The following is a 12,177-nucleotide window of genomic DNA, read 5'->3' as shown; positions in this document are numbered from 1 at the left end:
GAGTTGGAAGGCAGACCGTCGGACCTCAGGCAAGCAGGCAGGTAGCTGATGTGCGCTCCCAGGTGAGCGGGCAAGCTGGTCCTTAGACAGACTGACAGGAGTTGTAAGGCAGACCATCGGACCTCAGGCTAGCAGGCAGGTAGCAGAATATCAGGCAGGAATAAGACAGCAAGCTGGCAGGAATCTGGCAGGTATCTGGCAGGTAACTGGCAACGGGACCTCAGGGCTGAAGCAGAGTAGTGAACAGTGCAACAACATTGCTCGGGCACCTCCATTTTGGAGGAGGTGCCTTATATATGGTGAAGTCCTCCGGCCATTGGCCGGGGACTCCTTAGGACGGCGCGCGCGGCCCCTTTAAGAGGGAGGGAGAGCGCGCGCGCGCGCCCTAAGCACAGTGGCCGGGAAGGAGCGCGCGCTGCCAGCAGAGCGGGAGGAGGACGCCGGGCACGGAGCAGAGAGGTGAGGGGAACAGCGTCCCTGCCTAGCAGAGGGCAGGGACGCCGGCGCTACAGTACCCCCCCCTTTAGGCCCCCCCTTTTTTAGGCCAGACAGAAATTTAGCAAGGATAAGAGGGGCATGGATGTTCTCCCGGGGCTCCCACGTTCTCTCCTCAGGACCAAACCCCTTCCAATCTACTAGAAAAAAAGGTCTTTCCTCTTACCCTTTTGGTGGCAAGAATGTTCTCTACCTCAAACTCATCCTCAGCAGAAACCGGAGCAGGAGGCGTACCTGTAGACTTGGAAAAAGAGTTAAGTACCACAGGTTTGAGGAGAGATACATGGAAGGAGTTAGGGATCCGTAAGTTGGCCGGGAGTTTCAATTTATAGGCCACCGGGTTGATCTGACTGATGACCTCCAGAGGACCGATGAACCGAGGCCCTAACTTCTAAGAAGGTATCTTGAGTCGGACATATTTAGATGAGAGCCAGACTTTATCTCCAGGACAAAATTGTGGAGGATCCAGGCGTTTTTTGTCAGCGTGTCTTTTCATCCGTTCGGACGACTGAAGGAGTGCGGATCGGGTACTCTCCCAAATGGAGGAAAATTTGCTAACGAGAGATTCCGCAGCCGGGTTGTCCACAGAGGTGGAGACAGGAAAAGGAATCCGAGGATGCTGACCGAAGACTACAAAAAACGGGGATTTGGAGGAGGATTCGCTCTCGTGATTATTATAAGAGAACTCGGCCCATGGTAGGAGATCCACCCAGTCTGAATGATGAGCATTAACGAAGTGCCGGAGGTAATGGGTCAGGTTCTGATTGATCCGCTCCACTTGACCATTGGACTGAGGGTGGTAAGCGGAAGAGAAGTCCAGGGTGACGTCTAGCAGTTTACAAGTGGCTCTCCAGAAGCGTGAGGTGAACTGTACCCCTCGATCCGACACGATGTGGAGGGGCAGGCCATGAAGACGAAAGATGTGACGAATAAAGTCTTTAGCTAGCTCAGGTGCAGACGGGAGGCCTGGCAGGGGAACGAAATGAGCCATCTTGGAGAAGCGGTCAGCGACCACCCAAATGACCGTACAACCGGCAGAGACTGGGAGGTCAGTTATAAAGTCCATTGCTATATGCTGCCAGGGGGCAGCAGGTACAGAAAGCGGAAGGAGGCGACCGGCTGGCAGATGTCTCGGAACCTTGTTGCGGGCGCAGGACACACAGGCAGAAACAAAGTCTATTACGTCCTTGTGCAGGGTAGGCCACCAGTAGTGCCGGGTAATAAGCTGGAGGGTCTTTTTCTGACCGGCATGGCCAGCCAGTTTAGACGAGTGACCCCAGTGAAGGATCTTCTCCCGATCAGGTACTGATACGAACGTCTTTCCGGGAGGGAGACGATTTAGACTCACGGGAGCCACCTGCATTACTCTGGTGGGATCGATGATGTGTTTCGGATCTTCCTCGAGATCAGACACCAGAAAGGATCGAGACAAGGCGTCCGCCTTGACGTTTTTGTCAGCCGGGCGAAAATGAAGAACAAAATCAAAGCGAGCAAAAAACAAGGACCACCGGGCTTGGCGCGGGTTAAGTCTCTGGGCATGCTGGAGGTAAGCCAAGTTCTTGTGGTCAGTGTAAATTATTACCGGGTGAAGAGCCCCCTCGAGCAGGTAACGCCACTCCTCCAATGCCAGTTTGATGGCCAATAACTCTCGGTCTCCTATGGAATAATTGCGCTCTGAGGAGGAGAAGAGTTTAGAGAAGAAGCCACAAGTTACCATCCTCCCGGAAGATGATTTTTGAGTAAGTACCGCTCCGGCTCCAGAGGAGGAGGCGTCAACTTCCAGGAAGAACTGCTTGTTGCCGTCCGGGCGATGCAGCACCGGGGCGGAAGAGAAGGCCTGTTTTAAGGAAAGAAAGGCCACCTCTGCTTCGGGCGGCCACTCTTTGGGATTAGTACCCTTACGGGTGAGCGCGGAAATTGGGGCAGTCCGGGAAGAGAAGTGTGGTATGAAGAGGCGGTAGTAGTTGGCGAAGCCCAGGAATCGCTGAATGGCCTTCAACCCCTCCGGTCGAGGCCATTTCTCGATGGCAGACAGTTTCTCTGGATCCATTCGTAGGCCGGTCTGAGAAATAATGTAGCCCAAAATCGGAAGCGAGGTCTGCTCAAAGAGGCACTTCTCGTATTTAGCGAAGAGGTGATTCTGCCTGAGCCTGAGCAGGACCTGACGAACGTCCCTCCGGTGAGTCTGGAGATCCGGAGAGAAGACCAAGATGTCGTCCAGGTACACCACTACGCAGGAGTAGAGAAGGTCCCGGAAGATGTCATTGACCAACTCTTGAAAGACGGCAGGAGCGTTACAGAGACCAAAGGGCATTACCAGATATTCATAGTGGCCGTCCCGGGTGTTGAATGTCGTCTTCCATTCATCCCCCTGACGGATACGAACCAGGTTGTACGCCCCACGGAGGTCCAGTTTGGTGAAGATTCTAGCCCCCCTCAGACGATCAAATAACTCCGGAATGAGCGGAAGGGGGTACTTATTCTTCACCGTAATCTGGTTAAGGCCTCTATAGTCTATACAGGGACGGAGAGAGCCGTCCTTCTTTTTGACGAAAAAGAAGCCTGCTCCCGCCGGGGAGGTAGATTTCCGGATGAATCCCCTGGCCAGATTCTCCTCAATATATTCGGACATCGACCGGGTCTCAGCAGCGGATAATGGATAAATACGCCCACGGGGAGGAGTAGTACCGGGTAACAGGTCGATAGGGCAGTCGTATGGTCTATGAGGGGGTAGTGTCTCTGCCTCCTTTTTATTAAAGACATCAGCATAAGACCAATAAGGAATCGGAAGTCCAGGTAGATTAGCTGGGGTAGGAGAAGGACGGACGGGATGGACGGGAACCAGACAGGTCTTATGGCAGTCCTGTCCCCAGCGAAGGACCTCTCCGGTTTGCCAGTCAAGCATGGGTGCATGTCTCTGGAGCCAAGGTAGACCTAGCAAGAGGGCGTGAGAGAGTCCAGGCAGAACATGAAAGGAGATACTCTCAGAATGCAGCATTCCCACTTGCAGAGTAATGGATTCGGTGATGAGTTGGATGGGGCGTGGTAAGAGACCCCCATCCACGGCAGCAACAGACAAGGGTACAGCCAGAGGTTTGGTGGGGATGCGGTATTTCTCTACCAGGGACTGTGAAATAAAATTCCCGGCTGCTCCAGAGTCAAGTTGGGCTAGTTCGAAATAACGGTTCTCCCCGCAGACGATTGAGACTGACAGCAGCAGAGATGGAGAGGATTTATTCTTGTCTAGGTCGACCTCTCTGAGCAAACCTAGACACAAGCGTTTCCCGACCTCTCCGGGCAGGCACGGATCCGGTGCTCCTTACTGCCACAGTAGAAGCAGCTCCCCTCGGCACGGCGTAAGTCCTGACGGGTTTTGACCATCTTGGTCTGGTCGACCTGCATAGGCTCAGGAGAGTGTACCTGGGGAGAGACGGAGGGAGTGACGGGTTTCTGAAGAGTAGGAGCTAGACGTGGAAACCTCCTCTCACGGGTGACCTCTTTGGCACGCTCCTGGAACCGTAGGTCAATCCGGGTGGCAAGAGTTATTAGGTCATCGAGAGTGGTAGGAATGTCCCGACCGGCAAGTTCATCTTTAATACGGCCGGACAGACCCTCCCAGAAGACGGATACCAGAGCGTCGTTATCCCAGGCCAGCTCCGAGGCAAGGGTACAGAACCGTATGGCATATTGGCCCACGATGAGACTTCCCTGACGGAGGCGTAGCAGTGATGATGCGGATGAGGTCTTCCGTCCGGGTTCGTCGAAGACTTTCCGGAAAGCCGTGAGAAAGGCAGGCAAGTCGGACACCAGGGGGTCTCCTCTCTCCCATAGAGGATTTAGCCAGGCCAGGGCCTCCCCGGTGAGATGGGACATGATGAAGGCAATTTTGGCCCGGTCGGAGTTAAACTGGTGGGACAATAGTTCAAAGTGCAGGGTGCACTGATTTATGAAGCCCCGAGCCTGGGCGGAGTCGCCTCCGAAGCGAGGAGGTGCAGAAAGCCGGGGTCCGGGGTAGGATACCATGGTATTAGTGGGCAGCGGAGCTGCCGGATTGCGAGTCATGGCACTGGCGGAGGTTGCTGGCGGAGCAGTCAGAGTGTCCAGGAAAGAGTTGACATTCCGCAGATGACTCAGGATGGACTCCTGTTGGGACCTCTGACGGGACAGTTCATGACATAGGTCCGAGAGCGAGGGAGCTTGGGTGCCACCGGGTTCCATGGCCCGAGCAAACTGTAACGGGTCTGGGAGGCGGAACCTCTGAGCAACTCTACAAGGGGGCGGTCCTTGTGAGGAAGCGGGTGGCTCCCAGGCAGGCAGTCACAGCAGGTGACCGGGGCAGTCTCTGGATGAACGGGCAGATGGTCACGGCAAGTGACCGGGGCAGTCTCTGGGTAAAGGGTTGGTACGACCTGTGGCGGCTGATGGTAGACGTGAGCTCCCAGGTGAGCAGGCGAGAGTCTCTGGATAAACGGGTGGTCACGGCATGTGACGGCGGAGCCTCCAGGAAGACCAACAGACAGGCGGAAGATGAGCGCTCCCAGGTGAGCGGGCAGAAGTCTCTGGACAGGCGGGTGGTCACAGCACGTGACGGCAGAGCCTCCAGGTAGGCTAGGAGACAGGCAGCAGATGAGCGCTCCCAGGTGAGCGGGCAGGAGTCACTGGACAGGCAGGTGGTCACAGCACGTGACGGCGGAGCCTCCAGGTAGGCTAGCAGGCAGGTAGCAGATGTGCGCTCCCAGGTGAGAGGGTAAGCTGGTCCATAGACAGACTGACAGGAGTTGGAAGGCAGACCGTCGGACCTCAGGCAAGCAGGCAGGTAGCTGATGTGCGCTCCCAGGTGAGCGGGCAAGCTGGTCCTTAGACAGACTGACAGGAGTTGTAAGGCAGACCGTCGGACCTCAGGCTAGCAGGCAGGTAGCAGAATATCAGGCAGGAATAAGACAGCAAGCTGGCAGGAATCTGGCAGGTATCTGGCAGGTAACTGGCAACGGGACCTGAGGGCTGAAGCAGAGTAGTGAACAGTGCAACAACATTGCTCGGGCACCTCCATTTTGGAGGAGGTGCCTTATATATGGTGAAGTCCTCCGGCCATTGGCCGGGGACTCCTTAGGACGGCGCGCGCGGCCCCTTTAAGAGGGAGGGAGAGCGCGCGCGCCCTAAGCACAGTGGCCGGGAAGGAGCGCGCGCTGCCAGCAGAGCGGGAGGAGGACGCCGGGCACGGAGCAGAGAGGTGAGGGGAACAGCGTCCCTGCCTAGCAGAGGGCAGGGACGCCGGCGCTACAGAGGTAATTAAAAACAACAATTCAATGCCCCTGTGGAGTTTAGAGTGGTTTAACAATGCCTCTTGGAAGAGACGTGGAGGTCACAGTAGCTTAACAAGATGGTTTTAATGCCCCTTGGACGAGACGCGGAGTTCAGAGTGGTTTAACAAGATGGTTTTAAAGCCCCTTGGAAGAGACGTGGAGGTCCCAGTGGAATAAAAAGACAATATCAATGCCCCTTGGAAGAGTGGTGGAGGTCCCAGTGGAATAAAAAGACAATATCAATGCCCCTTGGAAGAGTGAACCGACGGTATGACAGTTGTCGACTGAATATCGATAGCCTTATTGCAGCTGGTACTCTACAACTGCTCTCTTCTGCTCACAAATCCTTTGCAACATGTGGAGGGTAGAGTTCCAATGTGTGGGGACATCACACACCAGTCGGTGTGCCGGAAGCTGCAAATGCTGCTGCAACACAGCAAGGGCGGCGGAAGCTGTAGCCGACTTCCGAAAATGAGCTGACAGGCGGCGTACTCTGACGAGCAGATCTGGCAACTCTGGGTACAATTTAAGAAACCGCTGAACCACGAGGTTAAGCACATGAGCCAGGCATGGTACGTGTGTGATCTCACCTCGCCTCAGAGCCACCACCAGGTTACGGCCATTGTCACCCACGACCATGCCTGGATGTAGGTTCAGCGGTCTCAGCCACAGATTTGCCTGCTCTTTCACAGCTGTTCACAACTCACAAGCAGTGTGAGGTTTATCACCTAAGCTTATGAGTTTCAGCACAGCCTGTTGCCACTTGGTTAAGACAGTACTGCAGTGCTTCCAGCTTGTAACTGATGTGGTGATATCTGAGATGGAGGCTGAACATGAGGAGGAGGAGGAGGATGATGCGCAGAAACTGTACACTGTGGGGGCAACTCTGACATAGGGCCCGCAATCCTCGGTGTGGGGTGGATGTGTTCCGTCCCAAGGTCCGACTGGGTCCCGGCTTCCACTATGTTTACTATGTTTACCCAGTGTGCCGTCAGGGAGATGTACCGTCCCTGGCCACAAGCACTTGTCCACGTGTCCATTGTCAGGTGAACTCTCCCAGTAAGTGCGTTGTTTGAGGGCACGGCAGATATTTTGGGACACATGCTTGTGTAGTGCGGGGATGGCACACCGGGCAAAATAGTGTCGGCTGGGGACCAAGTACCGAGGGACGGCCACCGCCATAAGGTTGCGGAAGGATTCCGTCTCCACCAGCCTAAAAGGCAGCATTTCCAATGCAAGCAGTCGTGAAATGTGCAAATTTAGGACTGTGGCCTGTGGGGCGTTGGTGGCAAATTTGCGCTTTCATTCAAAGGTCTGGGATATGGACAATTGAACACTGCAGTGGGACGTTGACGTGGAAGTTGATGCTGTTTCTTGAGAAACTGCCATAACAAGTGAAGACTGAGAGGAGGGGGCATCTTTGCATGCAGTATAGACAGGGGATTGCCTTGCACGCTCAACAGGGGGTTCTCTTACACGCACAACAGCAGAAGAAGCAGTGGTGACACCCGCTGACTGGTCGTGGACCCTGGGGTTCGCCCCACAAAGTCGGGTGCTTTGCTAACATGTGCCTGATCATGCTGGTGGTGGTCAGGCTGGTAGTTTTGTCACCCCTGGCCTGGCAGGTGGTTCAAATGGCCTTTTTGGGGTTATCAGCAGAGTCTTTAAAAAAATTCCAGACTATGGAAGACCTACCAGTTGTACTGGCAACGTCCCTCGTGTTGGTGTTACGGGGAACCGTTGCCCGCCTTCTGTCTGTGGCCACCACACTGCTTCTTCCTGCCTGTTTGGGTACTCTGCCTCCCTCCCCCTGTGTGCTGCTGGCCTCGCTCTGCGTGTCCTCCTGCCACATTGGGTCAGTTACTAGATCATCCACCACCTCTTCCTCTTCCACTTCCCCACCACGGTCCTCCTCCTCACTTCGTGGCAATTGTGTCTCGTCATCGTCCACCTCTTTTGACAAATTGCCAGCGTCGCCTTCCTGTGGCTGTGGCTGTTCAAATATTTGGCCATCGCTACATGGGATCTCCTCTTCCACCACTTCAAGCGGAGCAGGCAAGGGGCCCAAATATAGAAATGGACCAGTGAACAGTGTGTCCAACTGTGGGATCAGTTGCTGTCTGACAACACTCGGCATGGTGGGAGGAAGGAGCATCAGGGTGAGGAGGAGTATGCGGACTAGACTCACGGCTACTAAGACTTGACCGTGTGGAAGACAGACCGGTGGTGGTGGTGCCCAGGTGACTAGAAGTATTATCTGCTATCCAATTAATAACCTGTTCACACTGATCAGTTCGTAATAGTGGTGTCGTTGTGTGTTTCCCTAGTAATTCCACCAAAATCTGGGAGTGAGAAGATGTAGCTGTTGGTTGTGGCACATTTTCACCTTAGCCACGGCCCCGTCCTCTGCACACACCATCACCAGAACGTCCAGTTCCTCGTCCCTTGCCACGCGCCTTGTCCATTGTAAATGAAGTAAAATAGCTTACACTCACACTATCAATGGCAAAAGGGTAATAAAAAGGAGATTAGAACCGTGGAAGAGGAAAACCACAGTTCTATTGCTCTGGCCTACACCAGAATCTTTTAAACAGATATATTTGTGTCTGAACAGTCAGTGAGACACTCAAACTGTTTTTTTCATGTAAAAAAGGCAAAAAGGTGGATTACACCCAGATTTGAACCGTGGAAGAGGAAAACCACAGTTCTATTTCTCTGGCCTACACCAGAATCTTTTAAACAGATATATTTGTGTCTGAACAGTCAGTGAGACACTCAAACTGTTTTTTTTTATGTAAAAAAGGCAAAAAGGTGGATTGCACCCAGATTTGAACCATGGAAGAGGAAAACCACAGTTCTATTTCTCTGGCCTACACCAGAATCTTTTAAACAGATATATTTGTGTCTGAACAGTCAGCGAGACACTCAAACAGTTTTTTTTTATGTAAAAAAGGCAAAAAGGTGGATTACACCCAGATTTGAACCATGGAAGAGGAAAACCACAGTTCTAGTTCTCTGGCCTACACAAGAATCTTTTAAACAGATATATTTGTGTCTGAACAGTCAGCGAGACACTCAAACTGTTTTTTTTTATGGAAAAAAGGCAAAGAAGTGGATAATGCAGAGATTTGAACCGTGGAACTGCAGAACCATAGTTCTAGTTATCTGGCCGAAACCAGACTCTTTTAAACAGATATATTTGTGTCTGAACACTCACAGACACACTCAGTTTTGGGGGTGTTTTTGGGGGGGGAATACCAAAAGGTTAATAAGATGGGTATTTGTACAGTCTGACTGAGGGGGAAAAAAAAAAGAGGATTTAGATGAAAAAAAAAAGGATTTTTCCTGGCCCCTGAGACCTGGGGCTAAGTCTAGCAATTTGAGAAGCAGCACACAGGACTGTAATGCAGTGTTTGTTGGTATAACCACTGCGTCTCCTATACAGCCTGCCTGCCTGCCTGCCTGATATCTGGGACGGATATTAGTCCTCAGAAGGACTGTTTGTTTGATTTTGCAGGCTTTAGAGACCCTACATTACCTATTTTGCAGTATAAATCTCTCCCTAGCTCAGCAGTACTCGCCCTACACTGTCTGATCTGGAGCGACTGTGTCCAAGATGGCGGCGCCCGTTTTTAAATACTCGAGGTGACGCTGTGCGACCAGCCAATCACTGTAATGCCCACAACCAACATGACTGTGGCATTACAGTGACTGGCTGGCAATCCCTGCATGTTTATTGGCTCTGTAAAGAGCGCCAAACATGCAAGGTGGAGACCCGAGCTCCCGCCCGAGTAACCCAAAAATGCTCGGTGCTCGCCAAACTTCCTGAGTAGTGAGATGCTCGGGCAAGTACTAAAGGGGACGAATGGAAAACAGCATTTAATACCTCTGAAGGGCATTTCGAGAGTCTGGTTATGCCTTTCAGTTTGACCAATGCACCTGCGGTATTCCAGCATTTCATAAAACCATCATTTGGTGGGAAGGTTTGTGGTGGTCTATCAGGACAATATTTTGGTTTAGTCACCTGATTTTGAGACACATCAGGGGCATGTTAAACAGGTGCTTCAGATATTAAGGGATAACAAACTTTATGCCAAACTGGAAAAATGTGTTTTTGCTGTCCAGGAGGTGCAGTTTTTGAGGTACTTGTTGTCATCTTCGGGTTTTCAGATGGATCCGGAGAAGATCCGTGCAGTCATTGATTGGGACTGTCCCAAGAAGCTGAAGGCTCTACAATGCTTTCTGGGCTTTACTAATTTTTACCGGAAATTCATCCAAAATTACTCAGTAATTGTGAAACCCCTTACTAACATGACTAAGAAGGGGTCTGATTTTTCCAAATGGTCAGATGCCTCCCTCCAGGCTTTTTCTTCCCTAAAGAATTATTTTGCCACTGCATCTATACTCAGTCAACCTAATGTTTGATGCTTAGGATGTGGGGGTTGGAGCTGTGTTGTCTCAGAGTCCGTCCCCTGGTAAATGGAATCCATGTGCCTTCTTTTCTAAAAAATTATCTTCGGATGAGAGAAATTATGATGTGGGTAATAGGGAACTTTTGCCGATCAAATTGGCGTTCAAAGAATGGTGACATTGGTTGGAGAGAGCTGTCCATCCTATTACTGTTATTACTGACAATAAGAACCTGTCATATGTCCAGTCAGCTAAATGTCTCAACCCTAGGCAAACCAGATGGTCCCTGTTTTTTACTCAGCTCAATTTTGTTGTTACTTTCCATCCAGGGGTCAAAAAATGTCAAGGCTGTCCCGGAGCTTCCCTGGTGGTGGTGACCATGAGATCCCTGCCTCGATATTACAGAAGAGGGTAGTCATTTCGGCATTATAGCCTGAACTGGAGGGTAAGGTGTTGGAGGCTCAGGGGGATGCCCCTGCCCCCTGCCCTTCATGAAGGTTATTTGTACAATTTAATCTGTGCTGCAAAATAATTAAGGAACATCATAACTCTGTGCTTGCTGATCATCCAGGTTCGTACGGCAACCGCGGACCTCCTCTCTCATAGTTTTTGGTAGCCGGGGTTGCATCAGGATATGATTGAACGTATATGCTTGTAGTATTTGAGCATGTTCTAAGGTTTTGCATACCCGTCCATCTGGTACGCTTCTTCTGCTACCTATCCCTAGTAGGCCATAGACACTTGTCCATGGATTTTATTACTGACCTACTGATTTCTGCAGGCAAAATGGTGGTTTTGGTGGTTGTAGATAAGTTCAGTAAAATGGTTCACTTTGTCGTATTACCTGCACTTCCAAATGACAAGACATTTGATCAGGTGTTCATAAATGAGATTGTGAAGCTTCACGGGGTTCCCTCTGATGTGGTGTCAGATCGGGGGACCCAGTGTGTTTCCAAGTTCTGGAAGGCATTCTGTTCTCGACTGGGGGTGCAGCTGTCCTTTTCCTCTGCCTTCCACCCTCAGTCAAATGGACAGACCGAGCGTGTCAATCAGAATTTGGAGACCCACCTCAGGTGTTTCGTCTACGAAAATCAGAAGGATTGGGCATCCTACTTATCGCTGGCAGAATTTGCCATTAATAAACATCATCATACAAATGTAAGGTGCCCCAGCGAGGTAGTTGAGTGCAAGCTGTAGCCCGTGCTCGCTCTGGCACCCTAGAGACAAAGTGTGTCCTCCCTCTGATGTGCTGCGGTGTATGTGGTGTTTTCCACTTACTTCTGACCAGCTGGTCTCTTCTGTCTCCAGGAATTTCTCTTCTGAAACCAGGGCAGCAATGAATTTAGAGGACACAACGTTCATAACAATAACTGGGACTTTACTTGGGAACTGGGAGTATTTACAAATATTACAGGCAGATATAAAGGATAAGGCCCAACTGGTTGTCATCTTTCCGACAGGTACTTGATACACTTCAGCCCTGGTTCCAAATTTAGGTGAAGCATCTCTGTTGCTCTGTTATCTAGCCTTAGAGAATCTTCCTCACCAGTGACACTATATCCAGATCCTAGTTCTCTCCACGTACTAGCCTTGAGTCCTAACTTCTTCTGCAGTCCTGCAGACAGAATGTGCCCCCAGGTCCTCGACGACCCTCTCGAGGTTCCCAGGCTGGCTAAGGGGACTCTTGTGGAGGGATTCTCCTGTTTGATGATCCACTGTCTGGGATACTAGGCCCAAGTCTACCCTAGCAGCCAAAAATAGAGCCTGTCAGTTTTCTGACGTACTATACACCAGAGTTCCCCCACTCCAGTCCTCAAGGCCCACCAACAGGTCATGTTTTCAAGATATCCTTAGTATTGCACAGGTGATAATTACATCACCTGCACAGGCAATAAATCTGTCACCTGTGCAATACTGAGGAAATCCTGAAAACATGACCTATTGGTGGTGTGGCGCCCCTGCGGGTCCA

This window comes from Phyllobates terribilis, unplaced genomic scaffold (assembly GCF_046119375.1).
Source record: "Phyllobates terribilis strain yellow unplaced genomic scaffold, ASM4611937v1 Scaffold_5__5_contigs__length_657084704, whole genome shotgun sequence".
NCBI classification, from domain to species: Eukaryota; Metazoa; Chordata; class Amphibia; order Anura; family Dendrobatidae; genus Phyllobates; species Phyllobates terribilis.
The sequence above is the reverse complement of the archived record's forward strand: the minus strand, read 5'-3'. Positions refer to the sequence as shown.